Raw genomic sequence first — 24406 nt, 5'->3', positions numbered from 1 at the left:
TACATGTTAATTTTATTCACTGACACTCCATGATAACGGCTTCCTCAGGATCTAATCCATTCTCCCCATTATACTCAGCTATTTCTCGTGCAGAAACCTCTTGTCCTGAACAAATGGCATAAGTAAGATTCGAGCTGACCCAGTCCCACCCCAAAAGATGAAATCACTACTTTTCAGTGATGTAGACAATTTAAGGTTATTTTCTCTGTTGCCCTTTACATTCTCGCTTCAAGCCAGAGGCAGATAAAGCAGAAAAGAGGTTTCTACTCCCCTCAGACTGTCAATCTGAAGGGAAAAAAACATGGAAAAATGATAATTTTATAGGAGGTAAGACAGAAATTTCCTGAGTTACCTCCTTAAAGAGTACAGTACTCGCTTAGGTTAGCAACCCCAGAGTAAATCACTGATGCCTGAAAATGGGTTGTAAATTTTATCGCCATCTAGTTTGGGGAAACTAGCCCTGACGTTTCTCCCAGCTGTTAATGACTAAGTTACTTATCAATACTTCTCAAACTTTAATATGCTTATGAGTCACCGGGGAATCTTGTAAAATACAGATTCTGATGCAGTAGGTATGGATGGGACCTGAGAGTCTGCATTTCTAATAAACTCCCTGGCGATGCTGATGCTACTGTCCTGGGGACCATCCTTTGAGGAGCAAGGACCTGGCTGACTGACAAGATGCTCTGGTACTGGTCCATACATGCTCAAGCTTGATAATGGACCGAGTGTCTGTATTAGTAGATTATTCGTTGAATATAGATTATAACCCAGGCCTTAATTCAGAATATTAAACTTTATTTTCTTAGCCTGTCTTTCTTTAACCACTGAAGTTTCTTTAGAGTTGGTCCATCCTACCAGAAGATCCTGATCACCCATGGGGTACCATTCTAGAATATAATTACAGAACACATTTCTCCCTCTTATAACCTAGGCCTGCTAGTCATTAATTTGAGGTCAGAAAATCACCAAAGCTTTGTTGCTTACGGGTCTATATAATTCAAATCAAAGTCATGTGTTTTCTAATGGAAATATAGTTATTATTTTTGAGGATTACAGATGTTATATGTTCCCTGTAAAAATATCAAACAATTAAGAAATAATCTAATGTGTGTTCCGAAGGCAATTTAAATTGGTATCCCAGCAAAATATAACACACCATGGACATCTGAATAGTTGAATCATCAAATATGAATTCCTGGAATGCCGAGGGTAGTCATATGCCATTAGGCTAATGATAGCAATAGGTACCAGGTACTGAGTGTTCTGCTTTGGTGAACACCCCATTGTGTGCTCTGGCTGTATCACATACTTCACATTTGCAATGGTCAGTGTTCCTCGATTCAAACAAAAGATACCAGCTTATTAACCGTGAGCAGAAAAGGAAAGTACGGAAACAGTGTCAGAAGTTCACGGAATAGAAGGCTAGAGAACTGAGCTCCGAAAACTCTGAAAATGGGCAGAAATCAAGGAAGGCTGAGCAGTGGGGACAAAGTGTGGATCTTGCCACAGGATCCCTCTGGCTAGGACCTTGCCGTTGTCAAACTCTGGACCCATGATGCAGCCGCCAGGAGTGACTTTGCCACTGTCCCCAGAATACTGAAAGGCTCAGTTTGCCTATGGGGCCAGAATCCTGCCTCCCCATCAGGACTCACACAATGAAGGAGATTCCCCCAGGGTCGTCACAAAACAAAACAGAGTCCACTGCTTTTCATTATCTTGTTTACTCCTCACAACAAATTGGTGGCAGGGTTCAGGACACGCTACCCCCAGATACGGCACCTTGGCATACTGAATACTTGAAGCTGAAGGATTTGGGGAATGGCACGTGCAGGAGGGACCTTCTGACTGTCCCCTGAAGCAGGTCATAAAACCCTCGTGTGAGGAGTGCCCTCCCTATACCCGGAGGAGAGGGGCATCCTTGTCTCCTAAGATGGAGGGACACAGAGAGGGACACCTAGGCTTTGCTAAGTTGCCCCCAGTCTGTTAGACTTACCTTGTACTCTCTGTCCTATCACGACTGTCCACTCTTCATCAAACTTAGGATAAAAGCACCCAGGTTCAACTGTTTCTTCCAGGCTTCATTTCCTTATGAAGGACTCCACATGGTGTAAAACTTATATTAAACATGGCTGCTTTTCTCTTGTTAATGCTGGAGGTGTCCCTACATGGCAGAAGCTGATGTGACTGTTGCCATTTTCAAGAGGAGGATCCTGAGTCCTAGAGGTGAAGCAATCTACCCAAGAAGCAAAGGTCCTGCCCCTTAAGCCCAGCGCCCTCTTACCCCGAAACCATGCTCCCTGTCCCCTGCCCTTTGACTTCATGCCTCACCCTGAGGTGCAGGAAGTCAAATACCATTCATCTGTGTATCTTTAGGATCAGAATCTTACTAGTTTTCTAAGCAGGAGCGGAAGAGAAACCAAAACAAAACAAAAATAAAGGAGTTGATTTTTTTCCCCTCCATTTGCTATCAATCTCTTCATCTCTAAGAGAAGCTGGAGGAGAGAATCAAAGGTACAACAGAACCTGTTCACCATCTCTTCCTTTGCTTCTTCCCCTGACGCCTCTTAGCACAATACGGCATTGCTAATTTCACGCTGAGAATTTAGGTAACGGGGCTCTCCTTCTCGGACTCATCTCCAGTGGAGATCTTCTTCCTTCCTTCCCCACCTGTGGATGTTCACCGTCAGTTTCCCCAATAAAGTATACTCACAGGCGAAAGTTCTCAAAACCTAAAAACTGTCCCTCCGCCATGCTAGGCTGCAGGATGGTAATGCAAACCCTCGGGCAGGGGCCATGGCTCTAGAGAACGAGGCTTATTGTTCTAATGGAACTTCTGGCCCAGGCTTTACCTGGAGCTAAAGCTTTGTCTTAAGAAGGTCACAAAACCAAGATAGAGGATGCTGGTGATAATCTGAAATCCATGGCTCTGGGCCAGCCAGGGCACTGCATCAAGATGCCTTAATGAGGTTAGAAAAAAGAGAAATACTTAGTGTATTTCCTGAAGTCTGGAAATTAAATTTTCCCCCCATTTTTTTCACAGTGGTCTAGATTTCACTTCCTCCCCCAGCCCTATTCCCATTTTGGTAGGAAAAACAATGCTTAGATCAGCAGAAAAGATTAATACATCAGCAATTCTGTTATTGTATGTATTGATTCTCAAGGGGCCAGAAAAGAACTCAAAGGTGAGTGTAAGTAGAAAATACACATAGGCAATATTCCATCGGCTGTATTTATGAGCCATTTAGAGCATCCCAGGAGGGTTGCAGTTTAAAATCTATCAAAGCTTTGGGTTTTTTCTGTTCTTCCCAAGGAGATGCCAACAACTGTTCATTCTGCAAGTCTCTCTAAGATCCCAATGCTTCCCATGAACAGTACCTAGAAGGAAAATAGTGATTGTCTTGCCAATAAATGAGAAATGCTGGGGGCCGAGGGAGAGAAAAAGCCTTCTGTGTTTCAGTTTTCCATTTCGCACCCATCGTCTGAATGCACAGAATGTGCATGACCTGGCCTGTGAGGTAGCCAGTTACCTCTTGTATTCATATGGTGAGGCCTATCATGATTCATGGGTATATAGCGAGTCCTATCGTGATTCATGGGTATATAGTGAGTCCTATCGTGATTCATGGGTATATAGTGAGTTCTATCATGATTCATGGGTATGCTACACTTTAAGGACCAAAATACTGAATCCAATTTCTTTGTTCTTTTCCTTTTTTCCTCATTGTTTAGAATAGTCTCTAATCTCAAATCTGTCTCAAGAAATAAATTTTCTGCATGATGCATGAACCAAGTCAGCCTGCTTAAAGGTGAATCCAGGCATTCTCGTGGACTCACTGATGCACTCTTCCAAAAACAACATTCACATAATGTCCCCTCTGTGCCAGATTCTGTTCCGAGGTCCAGGGATAGAGAAACATCCTCTAAAAAACCTCACAGTCCTGAGGAGATGCCAGACAGGTAAACATGATCACAGAACAGTGTGGGAAGTGCTGGCATCATAAAAAGAGCTACCATTTCTTGAGTATTTACTATTCTGGTACTACTTATGTTAAAGCATATTATCTCTAATCCTCCCATTACCCTCCAATAAGTTTTATTTTCCCCTTTGTTTAAGGAAATAGACTGAAAGAGGCTCAGAGACTTGCCTAAGGTTACATTGCTATAAATATTAGCCCTGGGATCCAAACTTGGGGTATGAGGCCCTAAAACTCCCATTCTTTGCATGTTGCCCCTAAGTGCACTAAGAGAGCAAAGACAACTCACTCACCCAGACCTAGTGAGGGTTCCAGGAAGGCTTCCCAGAAGAGGTGAGCAGGAGGGGAGATTCTCCCTCCCCAGAGGAGGGAGAAGTTTTCCTTTATGACACCTCCTTCTACCCACCTCCTTAGACAAAGCCTCATCAGAATGTGCCAGACTCCTGAGCTGTGGGGAAAGGAAGGGGACAATCCCACAGTTCTTTGGTTGCTGTAGGAAAAGTAGTAACCGGACCAGGAAGGGAACACATGCGATAATCAAGGGGCAGCTGTAGTCAGTAGAAAAGGTGAAGTGATTCCTGGCCACAGCAGGTCTGAAAGAAGAAATGGCATCTACCAAAAGCAGCATCTAGAAACACGGAACTTCAGCTCTGTTACTTTGAACCACTACGTCTCCTTCCCAAGGCTTCCGCTAACTTATTTCTCCCCTGGATAAAGACGGCTGCTAAGGAATTGGAATTAAATAGAGTAAAATCTTATTGTTTTGAGAAATGAGAGATTGTGAGGCTCATTTGAATTAATCTTTAAAAAAATTTCTTACTCTAGGATTTGTTTAAAGAAATACTGATAATTATGTTACAGTATTTCTTTCTTTTTTTTCTTTTTTGCTATAACTTCAGAAATGAATGGGGTACTAATAAGGAAAATTAGCTAAATGAATCTAGGATTACATTTATACAAACACTGTTTAATAAGTGTAGATCTCATAAACTTACAGATTTCGAAATTACAACCCTTCATTCAAACTTCTTACCCAATAAGATCGTGTCTTAACTAAATTCCAAAATGCTGGGCCCAATTAAGGAAATTTTACTGTACAGCAAATCATGAGGTGGGTTGTTGTAATTCTGTACTTATGTTAAGAAAGAGCTCTGAGTAGTAGTATTAAAAAGATGTTCAAAGCCACTCAAAACAGAGGGAGAGATTTAGCATGTATATCTTGTGTTGTGTCAGAAGCCCTGTAATTGCCCTGCAACTGTTTAGCTTTTTATATACTGGTCACTGAGTGCCTACCATGTGACCAGGTCCCCAGAAATATGTGCATGACCCAGTCACTAAGGTGCACACGTGCTGGAGGGTATGACGTGGCTCTCACACAAATAAGTAATGTGTGTGTGTGATAAATCCAACATGCACTCACAATTCCCATCCACCCCTGGAGAGCAAGTTGAGTACTTTGGTAGGTGGATAAACTTTCTACTGGAAGAAAGGTAACAGTGGCTTAGAAGTGTCACAGCATCTCTCTAGCATCCAATTTAGAGGAGAAACACCAAGGATGGGAAAATCAGGCTTCTGTAACCAGATGACCTTTGCCCTTGGTTTGCAGGGTCTGTGGATCCAAAGCCAATTTTTTGAATTTTCAACTTTGCAAAAATGAAATGTGCCTAATTTAACTGAATTTGCTGGCCAACCTAGTTTGCTTGTTTTTTCTAAAGGTGACGGGAGGGGCCATGGGTATAACGAGGTGGGCAGGCAGGACCTAGTTCTCTGTTCCTTTTCCCCCTGAGCTATTGAAGAGTGTCCTGGAGAGTAATCTGGAAGTCAGCTGAAATTCACACGGTGATGCTGACTGTACTCCCATGTAATCTGTCCCTCTCAGAGCCCTCCTGCGGATGGCTCACCCTCTCCCTGCCACCAACATGGCCAGGCGTGTTGCCCCATACACCCAGGTGCAGGCCTCTTTTCCCCTTTGATCTGGAACCGGGCTCGCACCTGAGGGCCTGCTGGCTTCCTTCCTGAAGGGAGAGGCCCTGCCTTTGCTGCTTCTCCCACCCCCTCCTTCCATGTGAAGCCTCCTTTTGTGAGGTCCATCTTCCAATTAAGCCTAAATCATGACAGATGGTGCTGTGGGCTGATTAATCCACACACTGGGCGTGCCCTATAGCACCTGAGGTGTACCTTCACGAGGAAGGGCTCCAGCTTCGGTGGAAACGGCTCATTGGGAACACAGATAAATTGGAATAAAAGGGATACATGAGGTGGGGTATAGGGAGGGGAGAGAAGGGGAGAAAGGAAGTGGGGAGAGAAAGAGAGAGAGAGAGAGAATGAGAGAGAGAGAGAGAGAGCCAATACTCCATATGCTGGAATTTGTTTTTTTAAAGTATCTTATTTTAATTGGTATGTGAATTTTTTAAAACCAGTCTCAACCCACAACTTAATGGTAAGGAAAGCTGGAAGATGGAGAAAGAGGACTTTCACGTCCCAGCTCCACTGACCACTGCCCACCCTACCCCGAATTTATTTGTCTGGCGATCTGGACCCACAGAAGGAGGCAAGAGCCTTCACAGAGAGGAAGGGGAGAGAAGGAGTAAATTAACGTGCTCCCTCCAAATTTGGGGGGGAATTTTTCTTACAGTGGACAGGGCTATGCCGCCATCTCAGCCTGAATGGCTTTGAGAAGTTTTCCACGCATCCCATTTTGATGCCAAAAGTCACCAATGATTTTCTCTCTCTGATCTATAAGAGGTGCTCCAAGCAGCAGACAGATGGGCCCATTTCCCCAGATTCCACAACTCTCACCTCCTACTCCCCTCCCCACTACCTTGTCATAGTGTGAGCGTGCGCACGTGCACACACACACACACACACACACACACACACTTTTCCCTTATGTTTGCAACAAGATTCACTTATTTTTCCAATGTATAACTTAATTCACCTATTCCTAAAGCAAACACTTATGAAACACCTATCAGTGTTAAATCCTAGGCTGGGCCCTGCCCCCAAGTTGCTAAAACTCTACGAGTGGTAAGACGGAGTTGTCCCTAGCCAAGTCCAGTTTACTCAACCTCTCTAACCTCAGTCTGCTCACCTGTAAAATGGGCATCTGCTACCACATATCTGACAGATCTGACTAGTACGTGTTGCTCTTACTAGTAAACGCGATGGCATGTGAGAAATGCAACATCTTTACGAACGTTAGGTACTATTATTTAACCATTAAGATAATTTCCAGAGGAAACACTTCACGGTTTGAGTTTTCTGGTCTGTTCCTTGAGGTTCAAAATGGTCTCCTATTTGTGAAAATAACTCTTTCTCCTCTTTAGTCCCATCCCCTTCTTCCTGCATCCTCCCCATTTGCAACAGACCTAGGTTTAGTCCATGTGACTGAGTTCCCTCCCTCCTCTCCCTCCTCCTTCATCTCCTTCATCTCTATCTTTGGATTATTATTACAGTATTATTACTATGATTAATCAAAGCCCGAACATCACAGATTGATTGTGCAGAGACCTAGAAGAGCTAAAGAAAGCGGAGGAGATGGAGACATGGAGAGACAGCAGACAGTCCGAGGAACACGTTATCAGACGGGCAGCCTAGTTATTAAAAGCGAATACCTCTGAGATAAGACTCCTTGAACTTTCTTTGGGACAATGTAGTAACGATAAGTACCCTGAATTACTTCTTCCCTGGCTTTCAGCCAGACCAGCTCTGGGAAGTGTGGTCACACTCTAACTGACTTGGCATCTGGAAATCAAGCTAAACCTCTTCAACCATAAGAAGAGTTTCCCTCTGTGCACTAAACTATTTGCAAAAGAAAGAACGAGTGAGAAGAATAAATATTTGAAGATCATAAAATAAATACTGCCATCCTTTTCTGGTTTCCAGCCATTCCAAGACCCTCTTGGTTCCCCCCGCCCCGTCTTACTGATACCTCCCCTTCTCCATCCATAGGGTAGTGATGTGCAGAGTGTTCCTTAGGCCAGGGTTCCCTACACGAGGGGTCGGAGGTCAGCCCTCCTGCACACAAGCCACTGGCGTGTGAGGGTGCACCCTCCAGGAAAGGGTACCTTTTACTAACTCACATAAAGGCATACTGCGCTGAGATTAGCCCACTCTTCCTCCTGATTTTGTGGAGAAAGCCTTACAGAAGCCACTTTCTCCTTGCTTATTTCTGGGCATGTTTTAAACCACCTGGATATTCGTCCATTTTTCTCCCTTCCAGGCAGTGTATGCGTACGGATACGCTCCCTCCCACGCAGAGCAAGTGTAACCATTTGGGTTTACACTGAAATGAACTTGAACCCCACATCGGCCACTTTCCATCCAAATGAACCTGCATCGATGACATACCTTCCCTGAACTCCACTGTCCCCATCCACAAAATGGACACAGCAATAGCTGTTCTTGAAGGATTGTTTAAGGATTAGATACTGTATCATATGTACCGTTGGCACAGAATGAGTATAGCCATTGACAATCAACAAATCACCAGGAAGAGAAAAATGACTTTCTTGAAGTTTCTAGGAAAAAAAAAATTTTTGTGCCTGGCCCCTATCTTAAATAAACTGTACCAAATTGAGTAGATTTTCAAATACTGTTCTTTCATCTCACGTGAAAATAATCTGGTTACACAAAAATGCATATTTAGCAAACAAAAGTATGTTGCATCTACTCTCTGTTCTCTCTTAATAATGCAAGCAGTTCTGCTACATTGAAAAAGGATTCAATTTGCAGTTTCTTGATTTGTTGGTTGCTTTTCAAAGGAAATGTATAGCTCATAATTAAGTATACCTCTAGATTTCACTCTTACGAAGTGAACATTACCAACCATGACAAAGATAAAGCATCTGCAAATGACAAATGACTCAGGTGCAGAAACAAAAACAACTGATTAAGCCATATGTCACCAGGAGAACCTAAGGCTTAGGGATGAGAAAAACATGCCAACAGCTCACATTTTCAAAATGGGCCTCAGGATTCATTCACCTAGACAGTGGATTGAAGTGGAAAACTCGGTTAAATTGGTGAAATATTAGAGCTGACAAGGACACAGTGATCACGTGGCCTGACCCCCTGGTTGGGCAGATGGGGAAACTGAGGCCCAGGGAGTCATACAGCTTACTTACATTGCGATGCTTGTGCCACGACCCAGGTTTCTGGCTACTACAGAAATCTCTATTTTACCTACAGGTATTTTCCTAAGAAATCCACATGATTCTGATGGTTCAGGAGAGGAATTGCAGCTCTAAGTCTTCCTGGCCTGCACTTGTTCAGATTATACCCTATAACCCTAACAGGAGTGGTGATGATGCAATATATCAGGAGAAGACACTACTGGGAGATGGGCTTTCCCTCTGGGCTCCTGGCTCACGTGTCTCCATGCCAGTATGGTGCCTCGCTCACAGTAGGAATTCAATAAGCCCTTACTGAACGAACAAAGTTTGAGTGTGCACTTTCAAATCTTATTAGTTTAAGAAAGACAATGATGGGGAATTCCCTGGTGGTCCACTGGTTAGGACTCGGTGCTTTCACTGCTGGGGCCCGGGTTCAGTCCCTGATCAGGGAACTAAGATCCCACAAGCCACACGGCACGGCCGAAAAAAAAAAAAAAAAAAAGATAATGATGATCATCATGACCTTTTGCCAATTAGCAACGAAAGAGAACAAAGAAGGAGGGACAATATACAGAAGCAGAAAGATCAGGGACTCAGGAAAAGGAGTTCCAATCCTGGCCTTCTTCCACCTACCTGCCCAAGACAATGACCTTTTCTGAACTTAGTTTTTCTCAACTATAAAATTGGATTAAAATGTCTATTTCACAAGGTTTTATGAAGGTTGTACGTGATAATATTTATTAACTGCTTGGTACTGTATCTGGCACAGACTAGGAGCTCCATAAATAATCAATGAGACAAGGAGAGAAGAAGATATTGTGGCAATAGGTGTCCTGTTGGGTTTACAAGAATGGTGTTTACCATAGAGGTGCCCTGTCTTACAGCATCACATTCTGACAAAGAGGGGATGCAACTCCACATCAAAGCAAACCCTGCACATCTGTCCTCAGGCTCAATGTGAAGTGCCCCCTCCTCCCAGCTTCTGATCTTGGCCATCCCTTTTCCTTTCTCTTCTCACCTTCATCATGATTTCGTCTGTGGTTTTAAGGGCTCCATCTGCCTGGGTCTCCTAACATACACCTTACTCACCACCAATCTCAAGGGAACTGAGATAAGGCCCTGGGGTCCAGGGCTGTTCCAGTCCTGGGGGGACAGTCACGGCACTGTCCAGTCTCGATAGAGGAGAGACTCTTCCCCAAGGCTCTCACAGCCACTTGTCTCCACTAGGGACCCAAGCCAGAAGAGGCTCAGGGCACAGCCTGCAGTGCAGGGCCCTGCTCCGAGGGCAGGTACCCCTGGGTAAAACCCCGAGGGGCTCGGCGCCCTTTCCCAGTGAGACCAGAGTAATGCCCAAGCCACCAACCCCACCACAATCCGTCCCTCCCGCCTCCCCAAGCTGCCACCTTCTGCAACCGCTTAAATCATGTCCCTCTCTGGGAGCTTGGGTTTGAAAAAGCAATTTAAAACCAAAGCAGAGGGGGCGTTCTGTAGCAATGAGCGAGCCCACACTGAGAGCAGGTCAGAAGAGTTCATACATGTTCAGACGCAAACAGGGCTGGGAAATGCACACACCTTATTCGAGAAACCATAACGCCTCTGTGTTCCCTCCTCTGCCGGACCTTTTACGGTTTACAAAGCACTTCCACAGACCTAGGCTCATTCACGCCTTAAGAAAGTATGAAGTGGAATTCCCCTCTGCCACCAGCAAAGTGAAGATTTTCCTCCTGCAGGAGGACATCTCAGGAACTAGGGGCCTGCCTGGGTTGCTGACGGCATCCTTGCTGGAAGGATCCACAGCTCCTGACAGAGGAGTACTGGAAACCCCTGTGGGAAGGAGGCCCCTTAAAGCCAGGGCTTCATCATTTCTCAAAACCCACAAGGGAGCCCTGTTTCCAGACATGGGGCTCAAGTGCTGGCTACAGCCGAGCGTGGCCCAGATCCCCAGTGACCCCGGCTTGGTCCCCGAGTCTCTCTGTGACGTGTGCACTTTATGCGACTGTTACCCCTTAGCTTTTCTGTGTGGTGATGAGCAGAAGCTACTCTTCCTGTACTTGGACTCATCCTTCCTTCTGAGATCTCTCCCCTCAGCCTCACAATAGCCCTGGCCATAACGAGGTGCCAGTGGGGAAGAGCTACGGTTTAATAAAGCCCAGGCCCAGCGGCCTCCCTCCACCCACACTTAGGGCTCTAATAAAGCCCTTTCAGCGTTCCAGGGCTGCAGTTCCCACCCCGGCGTTGGAAACGGAAAGGATGCTTTGTCTGTACTTAGGACGAGGTTGCGAGCAGTCATGGGTTTCAGCCACCCTGCGTGGGGTGGGAAAGGGAGCTGGGTGCCGGTAGCCCCGACCTAACCAGGTGACAGGACTTCCCAGGAATCATGAAGCTTCTAGAAGTTTCTAGAGTGCCTCCACTCTAGATGCAGGTGGGCTGCAGCACTATCTTTAAACACACAGCTAACTTGTTTCTCAGGCTTTCTGTTTGTGTAGAGAAACAATCTTTTCACTCTCCCCTCTGAACTAGAAGACTGGAAAAGAGCCCCCTCAGAGGTGTCCCTTCCCCCAAATCCCACCCTTTCACAGCACTTTATAGGACGTGAGCCAGGAGCTTTCATCACCCTTGTATATATTTACTCAGTGAGTCACCTGCGCTTTTACTGTGTGTTTTTATAAAGTGTTTTTGTGCTATTTTTATAAAGTGTTACTTTTTTAATTACAAAGTCATTCATGACATTGGTTAAAAATGCAAGCATTCACGAATCGTGTGAATTAGAGACTGAAAGACCCCTATAATCGTATCCTCTGGAGATCTGTATGATGGGAGGGGTTCATTTTAATTTTCCATCGTAGTTAGTAGTTACGGGGAAAACAAAAGGATGGCTGGTCGGATGGGAAACCGGCAGGAAACTCACAACAGAACCAGGTAATTCTCCTTAGCACACCAGGCTGAGCCTCTTTCCCTGCAAATGGGGGTGGTTCTGACTTCCGTAACTACTTTCTCCACCTACATCACACCTGCTTTCGATGGCAGGGCTCCTCGAGTCTTGGCTAGTGGGAAGGAAGGACAGATGGTCAGTGTAGTGTCAGGGTATGTACAGAAATGGGGGTGCTATGGACAGAACTGCCCCACGCCCAGATTCATATGTTGAAGCCCTAACACTGAGGTGACTATGTTTGGAGATATGACCTTTATAGAAGGAATTAAGGCTGCAGGAGGTCATAAGGGTGGGGCTTTGATCTGATAGGATTGGTGTCCTTATAAGAAGAGACACCAGAGCGAGCTCACTCTCTGTCCACCATGTGGGCCCCTGGGGAGAAGGCAGCCATCTGCAAGCCAGGAAGCGAGCTCTCACCAGAACCTGACCACACTGGCTCCCTGATCTCCAACTCCCAGCCTCCAGAACTGTGAGAAAATAAATATCTGTTGTTTAAGCCACACAGTCCATGGTGTTTCATTATGGCAGCCCAAGCAGACGAAGACAGAGGGAGGGAAAGTACTGCGCTCAGTGAGCTGTTTTCCCATCCCAGCCTCTGTCCATTATTGGTATATTCACATTTCTTTCCCTACTGCCACCACGGGGACTCTGAAAATGGGATTGGGGGGTAGGAGTGTCCCCTTACAGACCCTCCTCCCGGTGGGACCTTCTGCTTCTTTCTCTGTTGCAGCCCAGGGGCCAGATGGTCCCCATGTACCACTAAACATGCCTATAGTGGGGGAGAGAGTATTGGGGCACACTCTACACACCTTTGAATCAAACTCACAGTGTGTTTCATGCTCTCAGCTGGCTTAACTCAGATATAAATTCACTCAACAAATCCTGTGCCCCTGATGGCCTTGGTTGAGAGGTTTAAAAGTTCTTCCACTCTTGCAAGTTCCAAGCTTGCTCCAAGCCTCAGTTATTGAATTATTAATTATTTAGCCTCTCTTGCTCCTCCTTGACCCTACAGGAGCTGCTGGTGGACTCCAGGTTTGCCCCATCAGTGTCAGATCACAGAGACCCTACCACCAGCTCCTGCAACGTGAGGCCCACATGTAATTCAAAAGATGAAATAAACAAAAACCCAGGAGGCCAGTGGAGCTGAAAGGAAGATTTCTAGTTTTTGCTGTCCATCTTTAGCAAACACATCACCGATACCACCGACGTGCATTCCAAGATGCAGGGGTCTTTTCGAAGTGGCCGTGTGTGGGGAGAAGGGAAGCTTAAGGCAACTGAGGGGCAGAGGGGACCCTGAATCTGTGCTTCTCGGGCTTTTCTTTGATGACTCACAATAAATAGTCTTTATGTCACCACCCAGTAGTAGGCATGTGCACACACACACATTTGAAACAACTGTTTCACAAAACAATAACTACCTTTATTGCCTGAGATGCACTCTGATACTATCTAGTCTAGTCTAGTCTATTTCCCCAAAAATCTTGGCTAGGAATTAAATTGATATTATGGTTAATATTCTGTGTCAATTTGACTGGGTTAAGGGAGGCCCAGAGAGCTGGTAAACATTATTTCTGCGTGTGTCTATGAGGGTATCTCGCATTTGAATGGGTAGACTGGGTACAGCAGATTGCCTCACCAGTTTGCGTGGGCATCATCCCACCTGCTGAGGACTCAGAACAAAAGGTGGAGGATGGGCAAATTCCCTCTCTCTGCTTGAGCTGAGACATCAACCTCCTCCCGCCTTTGGACATCAATGCTCTTGGTTTGGGGGTTTCTTGGACTCAGCCTGGAACTTATACCATTGGCTCTCCTGTTTCCCTTGCCTCTGGACTCAGACAGAATTACAGGACCGCTTTCTTGGTTCTCCAGCTCGTAGATGGGACTTCTTGGCCTCCATAACCACGTGAGCCAATTCCTAGATAAATCAACTCTTGTAACCAAGCAGGACCCTGCAGGACCTCCCTAGGGACAGACCCCCGTGTCCCTCGCCTCTTGTTTGTAGAAAAGCTTTCTAGGTCTTCCCCAAGTTCCAAAGTGCAAATTTACTCAGAGAAGTAAGAAAAAGCAGAAACAAAGTAAAACAGTTAAGCAAGACAAAATAATAACAGTTTGGCCATAAAACACAGTCAAGGACATTTAGCTCCTCCTTGAGGGCTGTAGATAATATTCTGAGCCACGTCCTTGAGCTGTTTTGTAGATACTGAACCCCCCACCAGGTGGAAGAAGTTAACTGCATGCTGACCACCAGCACGTAGACCCCAGAATGATTGGAGCCAGAAAGCTGGTAATTGAGATTCCCAAAACATCACCCTGTTACCTCACCATCAACTGAACAGAGAGCTGTGCCGAGCAGATCAGGCTCCCTGCCACACACACCCCTAACCTTCCCTTTAAAACCCCTTCCCTGAAAGCCACTGGGGAGTTTGGGTCTTTTGAGCATGAGTTGCCTGTTCTTCTTGCTTGGCCCCATGTTGAGCACCTTGCAGTAAAGACTGTGCTTTCCTTCACAACAATCTGGTGTCAGGAGATTGGCTTTACTGCACGAGGGGGCAGGCAGACCCGGGTCTGGTTTGGCAACACTCTTCTATGTGTCTATATATATCCTGTTGGTTCTGTCTCTCCAGAGAACCCTGACTAATCCAGTTGATTTCATTCACAGCAGAATTTGTTGGCATTTGCAAGGGTGTGAAGAAGGATCGGTGTTTAAATTTTGGACATACTTTGGTCAGAGGGAGCACAGCAGAGTGGTTTAGACCCCTGTCTTTAGAGTCCAGCGGGGACTTTGAGTGCAAGTCTCAGCTTTGCCCTTTAACCAGCTGCACGGACTTGGATGGGTCCTCTGACATCTGTGTGCGATGGGGGCAACGATACTTTCCTCACAAGGTTGTCACGAGAGTTTTGAAAGATGAAATGCTTAGCGCAGTTCCCCGCAAACAGTAAACTCCTAAAGAAATGTTTATTGTTATTAACGGGCAAGCACCCAATCAGTCATTCAGGCATTTGTCGCGTGCTTACCCTGGAGGTCCTGAGCCCTGCCCTGCCTGCTTCTGCTGGAAGCCGATCAGTCCTGTGCCGGGCTAGGCAGTGAAGTACGTCTCCGTGATGTGGGCGCAGGGATGTTTATTAATAATAATAAATGGAGCACCATTCATTTCAGCTGCTAAGCATATGGTCATCCAAAACAGACTCGTGAGCAACGTGGGTCTTAAACCCTGGCTGCTACTCTGCCACTTCGTGTCATTTTCCAGCAACACCATCTTGTCTGGAATGGCCATCGGGAGGCTGCATTCTAATCTCTCTCAGATGCTGATGTGTTATATGAGCTCATGCCGGGCATCCCGTTTTTCTGCGTCAGTTCTTGTAATAATGGGGATAATAATACCTGCCCACCCTACGTCACAGGCAGGTTGAGAGGCGTGAGTATATTTAAACATACAGGAAGAGGCTTTGAACCCCTCACAGAGGAGCATATTATCAATACAAAGGTTTTACTATTTGTTGCTACTGTCTATCTTTCCTGAGTAATTCCGTTGGGAAGATTTGTGGTTGGCGCTTCATCTTTTTTTCCTTCCTTTTAAAGGATAAAATGCATTTCTAACTACCTTTTGAAAGCCAATTTATGCTTTGGCTATTCAATTAATAGGAGTGCTGAGAACCAGCTTCCCAGTCAAAGCTCTTTTGAGTAATTCAATGCCCGATATTAAAAGAGGACGGCTGCTGCCTGACACAGTTTACTTTCTACATTGTGGGGAAATCGCGAGCTGCCCTTCCACCCAGACGGATGCCTGGGCCCTGCTCGCTCCCTCGTTCAGAGCCCTACCAGCCCCAAAGACGGCTGCACAGTTTGTGCATGAACAACAGAGCCCAGCCCTGGGTACCCCGAACCCTGTGTCCTGCCTGGGGCTGCAGTCACAGACCCCAGGGAAGGGACATCTTTTTCTAACTGGTCCACCCAGTGGGGTGACTTTTTCAAGTTTGCACAAGGTTCGCTGTGTAGACTAGCTGAGGCCCTTCTCCTAAGTGAAAGCCTTTGGGAAAATACGAGGCCAGGCAGTGTCCCTGCACAGACTCCATGGGGCACGATCGCAAGTCCCTGGCAGACACCTGGCTGGAGCTGACCTTTTGGACTGCAGAGTTCTCCTGCCCGCAGGTGCCCCATCCCCCATGGAAAGAGGGCTGAGCTGCTGTCCTCTTTGCCTTTCAGTAGGGCAGGGCCTGCAGTGGTTAAGGCCGTGGCCTCGGGTAGGGAGGCCACCTGAGTGTGCATCCCAGGGCACTTTGGTGTTCTCTTCTCAAAGCCTGTTGTATAGATTAAACGGGAGGTGTGTGTACGTTACCTGCCACGTGACTGCAGTGCTCAAAAAGTGCTGACCCTCACTCCCTTTTCCCTCTGCTACCCCTTGTCCATCTTTCACCCTTTCCACTCCAGCCCTGTTGCCCCTTTTCTACCTTCCTCCTTCTGTTATTCCTCCTCTTCTCTCCTTCCCACACCCAGGCTTCTGCAAAGTTCACATAGACTCCAGCTGTGCCCCGCATCTGTAATGATCCTCAGGTCAATATTCTAATACGCTTCCTCCTCCCTTAGTTTTCTGGCTTTATTTTTGGTTACCAACTTCCTCCAGTTTTAAGGGCGTGAGGAGTGAAAGTACAGATGATGTTTTTATTCTAAGTGCTTTAAAGGCAAAGGTTCTTGTGTATTCAGTGTTTTCTCCCCAAATGAGGCTGGAGGTCCCCAAAGCCATATGTGTGATGATGTTGGTAACGGTGCCCCCAGGCACTCTCTGGCCATGAGGGCCGCAAATCCGGCTGCGCCATTCTGGAGGCTGGCGGTGAGGTTCTGCTAGCGCTCACCCGACTTGGAAACAGGAGGGTTAATGCTGGTATTAGGAACAGTGGAAATCTTTGTCTTCAAGATAGGCTGTTTTGAGGAATATCTTTGTCTTCAAGATAGGCTGTTTTGAGGAAAAGCCTACTCTTGTAATTGAGTCCGTCCGTGTTAAACATTGTCACAGAAGTGTCTTATTTTCCAACTGAAATAATTTATCAGCTTTACTGTGACTTCATTCATCAGATTGTAGAGACTGGGAGGGGCAATTCAGTCCAACTAACAATAACCAGTTTTAAGGACAAATCTGTCATCTTTTTCACAGCCGGCTAACCAGCGTCTAGCAGGGTACTGAACACACGATAGCCTCTCCACAAACGCTGGGAGGATAAGTGAATGAATGAATGAATGAATGAGTGAATAACATGCTCAATATGGGGCCAAACACCCTTGCTTACCAAGATGAGGAAGCTCAGTGTCCTCTCAAGCCAGTGGTGGAGGCCACGTTAACGCACACCTACCATCTGTTACAATAACCGTTACGATCGTGTTTGTGTACTATCTTAAGGGAACTAGAACTCGGAACGATAAATTGAGTGCCTGAGTGGGGAGGTGGGAGGGTAGCCAAATATGCCATGTTTTCAGGTCACTCATAAAAATTTTAGCTGGAAGAAAAACATTTTAATTGGGAGGATCAATTATTGATAACACTGTTCTCAAAATACAGTTAAAAGCCGGAGAACTAACCATATGCCAAAGCGTGGTGATGGGAAGGCAGAGGCTGCTCCTTGCGTCGCTGGCTGGCTGCCCATCGGCTGTCAGGTCCTCGGGGGCCCTCAGGGGCCAACCTCACGACAGGGAGTTCCGCTCTCCTGGACCAGCCGCCCCAGAGTAGAAACACGCTCCACATCACCTCTTTCCCTGCCTAACTCCCCGTCCAACCTGGGAAAAGGCTTCAAGTACCAGCTTTGTTAACCCAATGGGTATGGTTGGATTTTCTTGGATATTTTTTTCTAGCCCGTAGTAACTCAAAGTACCAGAATCCCCTCGCAGTGCTTAATAAGAACAAAAATTACTGGGCTTCCCCCTAGACCTACTGAATTAGAATCTCCAGGGCCGGGGCCTGGGAATCTGCATTCTTCTAACTCAAGGGCCCTAGATGAGTTTTTTTAAAATTGATCTTATATTTTAGATTTTACAGAAAAACTGAACAGATACTACTAAGTTTCCATATAACCCTCTGCACACGGCTTCCACTAATATTAATATCTTACATTACTATGGTGCATTTATTATAATTAATGAACCAGTATAGAGACATTATTATTAACTAAAGCTCAGAGTTTATTCGGATTTCCTTAGTTTCTACCTATTGTCCTTCTTCTGTTCTAGGATACCACATTACATTCCCTTTGATGATTTTTTTGCTTGTTTTTATTAATTTTTAATTACAAAGAAAATTTGTGAATATATTCTCTTATTAAAAGTTAAATGTTACTGATGAAAAATCCCTTTAGCAACCCCCCGGGTTCTTTACCCTTACCCCAGAGGCAAACAATGTCAAAAGTTCAGACCATATCCTTCTGGTCATTGTTCTGTGTATTCATATCCACAGACAGATGTATCAAAGGATAGAGTATTCTTTTGCATTTCTTAAACATAAATTAAATGGTTTTGTCCTGCACATGTCATTCAACTTCTCCCCTTCTTTACTCAGTAATAGTGATTGCTGAAGGTTTTGTCAATATAATGAAACCTACCACAAGCTTTTAAACTGAGGTTAAATACCCACAGCATGGATATGCTATATTTTATTTGTGATCAGTTAACTGATAAACATTTACATTGTTTATACTGTTTTTTCCTGCTTCACTGTTACGAATTTGCAAAGAATATATCCCTGTGCATATTTGTGACTCTTTCTCTCAGGCACTGTATTCATTCACAGGGGCTGCCGTAACAAAAGACAAAAACAACAACAACAAAAAAACCGAGTGGCTAAAAAAAACGGAACCTATTGTCTCTGGAGGCTAGAAGTCCGAGATCTAGGTCTCAGCAGGACCGTGCTCTGGCTGATGGTGCCAGGGAAGGACCTTTTCCAGGCCTCTCTCCTAGACTCTGGTAGCTCCTCAGCATGTGACTGCACAAGTTCAACCTCCACAGGGCCTTCTGCCTGTGTGTGTGTCTCAGTGGCTACATTTCTCTTTTATAAGGACACCAGTCATATTGGATTAGGGGTCCACCCTACTCCAGTATGACCTCATCTTAACTAATCATATCCACAATTACCCTATTTTTAAACAAGACTATATTCTGAGGGACTGGGCAGAGGGGTTAGTACTTCAACATACGAATATCAGGTAGACAGGGCAACCCTATCCGTAAAGCACATCTTTGAGCATTCACCAAAATATATGTGCATTTAAATATTTGTAAATTATATGTGTGTGCTTTTGTATTCATTTGTGCATTATACAACCTCCTTAGGTCAGGAAACAGACACCAAGGCTCTGAGCTGTGCATGCTGGGACATTACTGGGGAGAGAAGGTGAGCTCAATGCAGTTGCCAGCAAGCACTCAGCTGGTCCCTGGAGTTCAGGGCTGGATGGCCCCTTAGTGCTATTTAGAATTGAGGTAAGGGGCTAGTCTTTCTACCCCCAGCTTGACCAGTCATCGGACACAGGCTGACCAGGATGGGCAAAGCAGCTCCCCGGGCCGAGGGCAATTCCCTAGGAGCCGCTCAGCCATGAGCCTTTGGCAGTCACCCTTCCTGCCATCTGGGGAACCAGCTAGAAAGGGCATTGAGGCGGTGCTCCATGGCACCCTCCGCAAAAATAGATTCTCAACACGAAATTTAAAAGGATGGTGTACAGTTGCACACAAATAGAAGTTACCGTACTTTCCCTGATACTGAATGAGTCTGGCACATGTCCTGAGATACACAGAATCTACCTTCTAGACCACGCTGGGTCATAAAGAACATGCATTTTAAATTTTCATAGAAACTGCCAACGGTCCTCCTAAGTGGCTACACAATGTTATACTCCCATCAGGAGTGTACAATGGTATCCATTTCATTTCCTCGTAGTCTCCCCAACACTTGAAACTATTTTTACCAATATTGGGTGTAAGAACATCTCATCCATCCAATTTTCATTTCCCTGATTCCTAGAAAGGTTGAGAATCTTTCTCTATTACTACACCTTCATATCTTCTCCCCTCATTCTTTTGAATTCTGTGTGTCCTTCTTAGTGACTCGTAGGCATTACTTGTATCTTTGAATATTGATGGAAGCATACCTCCATTCATTCTTAAGCACAGCGAAATCTGAAAACCACACTCCTGTCCTTCCCCCTCTAGCTCTCTTCTTATCTTCCTGTGATGAGTTTCTCCATGAGACTTACCGGACAGCTCTGGAATTGTCTACTTGGAACCAGAAGGTTTGGGCTCTCAGTCCCAGTGCTGTCACTCACTAGTTGCGTGCATTTAAGTGGTTAATATGTTCTCTCTGATCCTCAGTTTTCTCATAGGAAAAAATGAGAATAACCTCCCTTCCCAGGATTTTTTTTTTTTTTTTTTTTGCGGTACCTGGGCCTGTCACTGTTGTGGCCTCTCCCGCTGCGGAGCACAGGCTCCGGACACGCAGGCTCAGCGGCCATGGCTCATGGGCCCAGCCGCTCCACGGCATGTGGGATCCTCCCGGACTGGGGCACGAACCCGCGTCCCCTGCATTGGCAGGCGGACTCTCAACCACTGTGCCATCAGGGAAGCCCCCCAGGATTGTTTTGAGGATTTAACAACATCATATATGTGAAATCTTTATTGTTACAGCTTATTTTTTTGGACTTTATAATAAAAATATAAAGGTTTATGGGCCTTCCCTGGTGGCGCAGTGGTTGAGAGTCCGCCTGTCGATGCAGGAGACGCGGGTTCGTGCCCCGGTCCGGGAAGATCCCACATGCCGCGGAGCGGCTGGGCCCGTGAGCCATGGCTGCTGGGCCTGCGTGTCCGGAGCCTGTGCTCCATGGCGGGAGAGGCCACAGCAGTGAGAGGCCCGCGTACCGCAAAAAAAATAAATAAAATAAAATAAAATAAATAAAGGTTTATATAGGTACATTCACTGCCTGGGATTTGTTCATCCCTCATTTACTCATTTGTTTATTGCTCACTAAAGGGAAATTTATTATTGCCAACCACCTGCTGTGTTAAGCATTGATGGATAATGTGGTTCCCGTCCTGAAGGAGACCAAGGGGGAAAGTAGATTTAAAAAAATGAAGAGTCCTCTTACTAAAGATAATGGAAAAACTCTGGATTCTTTCTTCTCATGTTTCAAAGGAAGTACTTTCATCCTTCCCAGACTTGGACTGGAGGAAGAGAACTATACATACAAATGCCTTCTGCATCCGATGAATCAGAACTTGACATTCCCTGAGCCGTGCCTTAGCCCTGGGCAGGGTGACTGCGCTAGAAGAGCCACGTAGGCAAGTCCTGACTCCTGCATGTCCAGCCTCCTGGTTGCAAATATCAACAGTTTAGGTAGCCTGGCCGTCTTGCTAGCTCTCTCTTCCCCTTTCGGCCAGTGAGTAGGTAAAGAAGGCCACTAGTTGTGCCCAGGCAGCTACTTAAGGGGATCTGTCATCTGCTCTGCAGGTCTGGCCACATCCTTCTCTCTCTCAAGTGCCCCTGAGGATTTAAGCCATAAGTCAGCTATTTGTGATGAAAGGGAGGGCAGATTCAGCCCTGAAAGGAAACCATGTTTTCCAATCATGCTGTTATCAGACAGCCCTGCCTTTTCCGTAAGCAGGGGTTTGTCCATCTCTTAATAACAGATTACTTCCCCATTTCTCTGTTGGTCTTGAGTTAGCGCTCCACTGGTTACAAAAGCATGGTCTGTTCAAGAAGTGGTGAGAAATTCCATGACACTGAACATTCAATAAGGTTCACTGGGTGAAAGTACTGGAAAGGTAGGATCCAACTCAATCGTGGACATATTTCTATGCCGAACATTGTAGCGGTGGACATCTGAGTGTTTAAAATAGGAGAGTAGCGTGCTTAGATTTAATTTTTCAGTAGATGAAGACAGCATTAGTGGAGTGGAGTGACAGGTAGCAGGAAGCTTCCATTGTCAGCGGATTCTTCTCCCCTCCGCTGGGGTCCTCTTCTCTAGCCCACTACCACCCTCTCTTTATCCTAGCAATTTCAGGGATATCTGAAATACAGTGCAAATATGCCTGCCAGCTCTCTTGCCAGCATCCTGACTGCAAGGTTAGGGATAGAAATGTGCTTAACATGAAACCACATACAACAAAGGCAAGAAAAGAAGTATACAAGCTGAATTTGCCTCTGCAGCGTAAGATGCACTTTTCAAATGTCTTTCCCTCCACTCACGGTGGCTGACACAGGGGGCCGTGTTGTTCAGGCATCTCCCACCTGGCCTCTGTCCCACACTTTCTCCAGCTGCACTTTTAAACTCTTCCTTCTCTGCTGAGATTTTAGTTTTTTGTGTTTTCTTTTCCTGGTGGCCTTTTACAATCTTCCATTGACATATAACTCACTGCTTTAAAAAGTAGGTTTTATTATTATTGAGGTATGCTGAGGGCAACAGATCAGGAGGTAACTGCCATTGAAAAGACAGCTTGTTATTCACAGTTCCCAAGAAACAGGGTGGGGCAGGAGGGGGCACACGGTGGGGGGGGCACCAGGGTCTGTCAGGAGGCAGAGAGAGCAAGGGGAAATGTGGGCAAAGGCTTCATGGTGGTTTTTGTGGGAAGGAATGCATGGGGAAGGGTAAACAAGCTTTAGATTGTCTAGTTTGCATGATTTCAGCGGGCTCTGAGGCATAGGGGCCGTCCCTAGTTGCCTAGTACCTGGCTGTCTTAGTTCAGGCTGCTATAAAAGAATTCCATAGACTGGGTGGCTTAAATAACAAACATTTCTTTCTCACAGCTCTGGGCGCTGGAGGTCTGAGATGAGGGATGCCATCGCAGCCAGGTGCTGGTGAGAGCAGACTGCAACTTCTCACTGTGTCCTCACCTGACAGGAAGAGAAGCAGCTAGCGCTGTGGCCTCTTTTTATGAGGGCACTCATGCCATTCATGAGAGCTCTACACACATGACCTAACTACCTCGCAAAAGCCCCTCCAAATACCATCACATTGGGATTAGACTTTTAAGATATAAATTTTGGGGGGACACAAACATTTCATCCATTGCACTGGCCATGGGGTGATTAAGGCAGGGAATAGCGGCCCAGAGTGTGATAGCGGCCCATAAAGGAGATGGCTGGGGGTGTGGGGTGTGGCTGGTTTGCCTATGAAAGGTGAGCTGGCTGGAAAGTCCTTTACTATCTCTAGGAATTAGCTAGTCCTGGGAGGGGCAGGCTCTCCAGGATCAGCATGGCCCCAAGATGTCAATGCATCAGAATAAAAAGACAAAATTACTGTACTCTTCTTATGATTACTCCACTCCAATTCTTAACAGAATGGAAAGATTTAAAGGGCAATACTTTTGTTTATCTGACATCATTTCCCTTTATGTGCCATTATCTTTTCTTTTCTCCACTGTTTTTTCCTTTCTTCAATGTTTCCCTTTATTGGTCACAAAGTTCATTCTCTTACGGAGAATCTCTTTTCAACCAACTCATGATCTCCGTCTCTGTGCTGTCTCTTGTATTGACTATCTCGTGTATATCTGTTTATGATTGTTTTTAGGGACAGTTTTTTGTTTTGGACCATTTTTAAAGTCTTTATTGAATTTGTTGCAATATTGTTTCTGTTTTATGTTTTGGGTTTTTGGCCGTGAGGCATGTGGGACCTTAGCTCCCTGACCGGGGATCGAACCCGCACCCCCTGCACTGGAAGGCAAAGTCTTAACCACTGGGTTATCAGGGAAGTCCCAGGGACCATTTTTAAACAGATCTGCCTCTCCCCAGATTGAGGGCTGAAGCCATGACTTGTTGATTTGGGTAACTCGACACTCTTCACAATACCTTACGTGCAGTCAGGGCTCAATCTGTGTCTCCAAAAAACAAATGTTAAGTGCTATGTCATATGGTAAGAGGCCAAGGTTCTTTTTTAACCAACCATTGAGCTTTAACTTTGAAAATAAAATCTTTTGGAAAAACACCTCACTCAAGATTGCAGAGCAGGGTGTAGGAGACACTTGTAGAGCCCATGCCTGTTAGAGACTATAGATGGGAGCGACATTAAAGAATGATCATCATGCTAGTTTACCGGGGTATGTTGATAGTGTTTGTGTTTTAGAATATGCAAATTATGTCCTCAAGTAGACTCACCTCTACACAAGGTCCCCAAAATAAACACGTGCATAGAGAAATGATAGGCAAAGTTAAACAACACTTTGTTTTTAGCTGGGATTTCAGCCTCTAAACTACAATGCACCTCTAAGGGCTGGACCAGATCCTGTCTCAGTGAGCTCTACCTAGGATCATAGCAGACAGAGGCCTGCTGTCCTTTGTTCTTTTCCCCAAACATAAGCCTTCAGACTGTATCACTATAAAGAGAAGAAAGGCCAGTTCAAATGTCCATAGAGAGCCAGA

At 45.6% G+C, this 24406-nt stretch overlaps 2 long non-coding RNA genes across 9 annotated transcripts in view; one reads left to right on the top strand and one right to left on the bottom strand.

Annotated features, from left to right (window-relative positions):
• The window catches only part of LOC137231580 (uncharacterized), a 249619-nt gene extending 247156 nt beyond the window's left edge, over positions 1-2463 (top strand). For both annotated transcript variants that reach the window (XR_010946665.1, XR_010946666.1), the window contains exon 7: positions 2159-2463. This is a non-coding gene — a long non-coding RNA (uncharacterized lncRNA). The remainder of the gene's footprint in view (positions 1-2158) is intronic.
• LOC137231581 (uncharacterized) overlaps positions 1-24406 on the bottom strand; it is a 262745-nt gene that overhangs the window by 131063 nt on the left and 107276 nt on the right. The gene's annotated exons all lie outside the window — the stretch shown is intronic.

Source organism: Pseudorca crassidens, chromosome 10 (assembly GCF_039906515.1).
Source record: "Pseudorca crassidens isolate mPseCra1 chromosome 10, mPseCra1.hap1, whole genome shotgun sequence".
Classification (NCBI taxonomy): domain Eukaryota; kingdom Metazoa; phylum Chordata; class Mammalia; order Artiodactyla; family Delphinidae; genus Pseudorca; species Pseudorca crassidens.
This window is presented reverse-complemented; position numbering and strand designations above follow the sequence as displayed.